The sequence below is a fragment of the Trichechus manatus genome, unplaced genomic scaffold, assembly GCF_000243295.1.
Source record: "Trichechus manatus latirostris isolate Lorelei unplaced genomic scaffold, TriManLat1.0 scaffold00002, whole genome shotgun sequence".
Classification (NCBI taxonomy): domain Eukaryota; kingdom Metazoa; phylum Chordata; class Mammalia; order Sirenia; family Trichechidae; genus Trichechus; species Trichechus manatus.
The window spans coordinates 44,746,486-44,752,711 of record NW_004443938.1 but is presented as its reverse complement, the minus strand read 5'-3'; the positions used below and the strand labels follow the sequence as shown (position 1 = coordinate 44,752,711).

The following is a 6,226-nucleotide window of genomic DNA, read 5'->3' as shown; positions in this document are numbered from 1 at the left end:
TATTAAGAATCAAATTCAGGTTTTCTGAATCCTAAGTTCAGTAACCATTCTGTTCTAATGCATTTTTCCTAGTACATCACAACAGGCAGAGAAGAATCTGGGTTGATAGGAATCTATCTGGAACTGTGCGTCCCTCAAGGAAAGAAGCCTCGTCTTAGTCCCTCTTAAACCCTGTTGTACCTCAGGGCTGGCACACCACAGGTCCTCTGTCATGGTCTGGTCAACAAAAGAAGACACACACTTTATGGGGTGTATGCTCAGAATCAAACTCAGTTGGGGGGTAGGGGCACTGTCTTGATGTTCCCCTCACTACCTGTGATTTCTACTGTGCTTTACATTGAAAGTCATACAAAACTGGTCTCATTTTTTCTCATGCATGGTCCCATGGTTCTGATAATGGCTAAGTTTTCTGAAGGGTTAAATAACACTTATCATCCATTTATTTACTTACTATTAAAATAAGTTTATTTTTGCCTAATAAAGCAAACATGTAATATTAATTATTTTAAGCATTACCCAAGGAAAATGTTTAGAGAAACCTGTAATATTATTAGTTCAAACATTTGATTTACCTTGCAATACATGCCCTGAGCTTTACTTATTTATTTATTGTAACATTGTCCTTAATGAAAGGAGTTTGTTCTTTATCCCAATGTTTAATTCATAGCAGCAGGTTTAAATATTTATGAAGTTTCCTGTCATTTTTGTTTAGTTAATAGACTGGATGGTTCAGTTTGTTAGCTAAGAGAAGGCAGTGCAATTCTGGCAAAAGCAAAGCTCTTTACCTTTTGAAAAATTGGTTTATTTAAAAAAAAAAGAGTGAAATGAAAATTTCAAAAAATAAATAAGGCCATTAGTTCTCATGCATTACCATAAATCATTCAGGTAGCTCTCTCTGACTGCACCCCTCTTTTTTTAAGTCCTGCAGTGTGAGAGGTGCCCCTTAGGTACTTTATCAGTAATAATGAACTGGACTTTTTTTTACGGATCAAATCATTCTAGCTTTAACCTGAAAAGCAAGCGAATCTACTCTTAACTGGCCAATTTCTACGGATTACTTCTTCATATCATCTACTAGGATATTTGTTTCTTACCTAAGATTTTCCATGTATAAAATTTAATTTCATAATACTATTTCATTTACTGTCATTTCTACAGGATGAATACTTCTCCAGACAACCAAGGCTTTAGGAACCTTTCAAATTTGGTTTTATATTTCTCTATTTTTTTTTAAGAAAGCAATAACCATAATCTAATCTTTTCTTAACAATGAGGGATCATGACCCTAAACATCTATTTTTATATCGTATAAAATATAAGTTTGCATCTTCCTTAGATTTTCTGTCTCCTCACTCAATCCTGAACCACTATTTCCTCAACTGCCTTTTTGCTTATTCCAGAACTGTTCTGTTCTCTAGCAACCTCTCAAATTATACATCCATGTCTAGATTGTGGCCTCTAGTATGCACTAGCCTGACTACCAGGCAACCAAGGATTATTATAAAATAAAAAGTTACTTGAATTAAACATAATTCAGTAAGAGTCCAAAGACCTAAGAATTAAAATATAGGCATGCATCTAGAATCTGGACTTTATCACAGCTACATTTCAAAGCTATTATCTTATAATTTCCTGAACAAAGCTTTAATGAAGGAGTATTATTAAGTTTGTATCGTACATGATGGACCCAGAAAACTAGAATCTTATTTATATAACATTTATATCACATCTCAAGCTATCCTGAACAAGTCGTCAGTAGCTCTAATACAAGGACACTTATATTCACACCTAAATCAAGTGCACATATACCTTTAGGGCACATTAAGTGGAGTCAACATGGTCTTCCGGAAAAAGCTCAGGTTTTGAAAGCTGCCACTGAAGCCGGGTTTAGCAGGCCATGTAGTCTCCTTAACCTGTTTCCTTGTATGAATAGTGGGGGTAAAAATATCTACCTCATAGAGATTATTTAATAAATAAGGGACATCTACAAAGCATAATTTCTGAGATATAGTGAGTACACAATCAGTAGTAGTTAATTTTTCAAACTGAAGCACATAAAAGGTTATAAAAACCAATCTCCAAGTTTAAGAGGAGAAATTTGAATCCACTGTGAGATACAATCAAGAATCAAAAAGACTTCTCAATGCTATACAAAAAAAGAAGTGAATATGAAATGAGGTCAACAGAAAACATGAACTACGTAAAGGCTACTGCTTATTTACAGAAGTAGGGGAACATGGAGTACAACTGGAAATTTGGGGCTTATTTGCTTAGATACTTGCGTCAGAGTGGTGAGTATAAATCTTCACTTCATCAGCTACGCTAAGGACTTGATAGAAAGCTTGTAATATGTCCCTGGCTTTCAAAAGATAGATGAATAAATGGTTGCATAGATGAACAGATGTGTATTGTCATGGATTGAATTATGGCCCCCCCAAAATGTGTGTATCAATTTGACTGGGCCATGATTCCCAGTATTGTGTGATTTTCCTATATGTTGTAAATCCTGCCTCTATGATGTTAACGAGTGAGGATGGGTGGCAGTTGTGTTATTAAGGCAGGACTCAATCTACAAGATTGGATTGTGTCCTGAGGCAATCTCTTGATATAAAAGAGAGAAGTGAGCAGAGAGACAGGAGGACCTCATACCACCAAGAAAGCAGTGCCAGGAGCAGAGCGTATCCTTTGAACATGGGGTCCCTGAGCAGAGAAGCTCCTTTTCCGGGGGAACACTGAAGAGAAGGCCAACAGAGAGAGAAAGCCTTCCTCTGGAGCTGGTGCCCTGAATTTGGACTTTTAGCCTACTTTGCTGTAAAGAAATAAATTTCTCCTTGTTAAAGCCATCTACTTGTGGTATTTCTGTTATAGCAGCACTAGATGACTAAGACATGTATGTACGTAAATAAATACATGGATTAATAATAATTATCAAAAGCATGGTATCCAATAGTTTTAAAGATGATTTCACATCTTTTACCTAGTATAAGTTCACAATCTGGAAAGACTTAACAGGAAAGTTAGACATTAAGCCAGACCCATGGCAATGGAACAACAGAGGCATGGAAATGGGTAGAGCGTCACTTTAGGCTTGGGGTACAACATGCACAAAACCAAGACAGTAGGCAAGCACAAATTTGCTTGTTACAGAGAAAATAAAATATTAGAGGAAGCATTTTCAAGCCTCCCAAGTGGTGGTTAATTTATATTTCATTCAATTGTTTTAATCAACAACTTAGAAATCAACAATGTCTTTATTTTGTTTAATCACATACAACTATTCTTTAATTTAAAACTTTTCATCTGTTGAGATGACAACTGAGTATCACTCTTAAAGATCCTTTTGCTAAGGATTGTCTGGGTACAGGTATCATCTCCTTAGGCCAAATGATACATGCTTCTTTTCTTACTAAGTATAAAAACAGATTTTAAAAATATAAAATAAAGCCTGGGAACAAACCAGGTGTCCATCATTAAGGGACAGATTGAATGTACACCTTCACCATATATGTAATATATCTATCAAAAAATGAGATATATTTCTATATACTATTATGGAGTGATCTACAGAATACACTGTTAAGTCAAAAATATTAAGATAGAGAAAGTATGTATAGTGAGTTATTACTTATCTAGGAAGAGAAGGGTAATCCAAAAAATTAAAAAAAAAAAAAGTTCACCTATAAAGCGAGGGAAGGAATATGGTCATAGCTCAAGGATAGGCACTAGACTTTTAATACAACTTATTTTTTTATTTGACTTTTGGGACATGTAAATATTGTACATGCTTATTAAACTTTAAAAAAGCAATCCCTATAAACTGAAAATAAAATGAGACAAATTAACCAAATCAGGTATGCACTTGGTAGTTTACATAGCCAGTTCGTGGCTTAACCCCATAGGTTCCAGAAACCTAAAAAAGTAATTTTATTGTGCATTACTTTTGGGATATACTTATTATTATTCTGAGGATGCTACGCATCAGTGAAGGAGAAAGAAAACAAGTTATTATGTGATATTCTAATTATATCAACCACTTTCCTGAGAACCAAGGGTCTTAGCATGGAAGAAAGAGATACGGACATTCTTCTGTCCTCTGAAGAAGCTTGAAAGCAATGACCAGCTCAAAGAAATGAGTGCCCCTAATGTCCTAATCATAGTCACAAAATTGTATACTGATGAAAAGAACTAGAACTTCCTAGAAAAATGGACAATTCTAGGTCTGGAGAAAAAAATATGCAAGATAAGCCTACGAACTTTTATCTAGGGTCATGTCAAATATGTCTAAATCCATGAGTTAATATAATGTTTTTATAAAAGCCAACAAACAAACATGAATTGGTTATTGGTGAAAGATGCTAAGGATCCAAACAAATTCTGAAAACTGGCAAATAAAAGGAAAAAATTAAATATATATATTGTCTTTTCTTACATGAACTGTACCATTAGACCATAAATGAGGGAAAGTTTTTCTTAAGAGAAATATTCCAGATAATAAATGAAAAAGAGAAAAAAATGGAATATCATCATTTTGCAACAATTAATAAATAAATGGATTAGCATTGATCAACAGTAGCTTCTAATATTACAAAAAGAGAAAGACCACCAGACATTATGTGTCTCCTGATAGAAGACAACACTACCCATATGAAGCAGTCTTGACAAAAAAAAAAAAATTGAACTTGAATCGGATACAGCCTATAGAGTCAACCAAGAAACAGAAAAGCATGTTGAACTACGTCATAGGAATAGAATCATCCACAGTAGGGAAATTCTCTATAATTTAACAATCTGGTTTCTTCAACAACAAATGCAAGGGAGGGATTGAAGGGCAGGGCAGGAAAGAAAGAAGGGAGGGAGAAAAGCGAGGAATGAAGAGGGAAACTACAGATTAAAAGAGACTTAAAAGATATATTGACTAATCACAGTGCATGGGCCTTATTTTAATCCTGATTCAAATAAACTAAACCAAAAAAAATCACGAAATTTATGAAAAAAATTGAAATTGGAACACTGATGAATATTTGAAATTAAGAAGTATTAGTATTTTTAATGTATAATAATACTAATGCAAATACTTTTTTAAAAAAACTTTATCTTTCAGAAATACATACTGAAATATTTATGGTTGACAAAATATAATTCAGAGATGTACTTCAAAACAACACAGAATGGGGAAGTGGATGGGCGTATAGAGAGGTCATGATTGGCCATGGGTTAATAAATATTGGGGCTGGGTGATGAGTATTTGAGGGTTCACGATACTATTCTTTTTAACATTTGCATGTTTGAAATTCGGCATTATAAATAACTGAATTTTTGTTTGTTGCTTTAAGTGCACGACATTCAGTAGCAATGAGAACACTTAATACCCAGAGCTTGGTTTCTAAATACAATTTGCCACTAAAAGGAATAAGTGCTCCTAGTAGAAATGAGGCTTACAGGCCTGAGGGGAAAAATATAAAGTGGGCCAGGGCCATCTTTTGCTAGAAAGCAAAGAAGTAAAAGAATGGGGCTTTTGACATGTGGCATGCCAAAATTACACAGAAGTCAGCTTAAAGGGGCGCCCCACTGGTCAAACTTGGGTAAATTTGATTAAAAAAAAGATAATAATTAAAGATTTATAAAATACTGCATGATAAAAGAAGCCATCAATCTGTAATGATATTCAAAAACAAAAAAAAAAGAGAAAGGAGGAAAAGCAATTACTATAGAAGAATACCAGACAATAAATGTAAGAGGAATAATAGAAAATAGCCATTTTTTTTTTATTGTTTCAGGCAAGGATTATAAGAGGATGTTAAAAATATCAGGTTATAGGTTATTATTGGCAAATAGGATATTCACACAATCTCAAGGATCACCCCTACGGATTAGTATTAATTGCAAATAGACAAAGGTAACTTTACAATGGGGAGCTCTGACTGACATCTTCTTAACCAAGTGATCAAACTTCATCGCCAACTATGGGATCATCTGACACCATGCATCTCTTGGTGGGAGGTATAAGTGTCATCTGCGCAGTAGTCTAACCAAAACTGTTTAACTGAATCCAGTCATGAGGAAATAATCATACAAATTCAGAAAACTGGTTTGAACTCTTCAAAAATATTAAAGAAGAGAAAAAGCAGGGAGGCTGACCTAGATTCAAGGAAACCAATGCAACTCAATACAACTTATGACCCTTGACTGAATTCCAGATCAGGGATAGGGGGAGAAGCTATAAAAG

General features: G+C 34.4%; 1 protein-coding gene across 1 annotated transcript in view; it reads right to left on the bottom strand.

The window, feature by feature from the left end:
- Positions 1-6,226, bottom strand: part of ARHGAP18 (Rho GTPase activating protein 18) — a 183,618-nt gene that overhangs the window by 53,194 nt on the left and 124,198 nt on the right. The gene's annotated exons all lie outside the window — the stretch shown is intronic.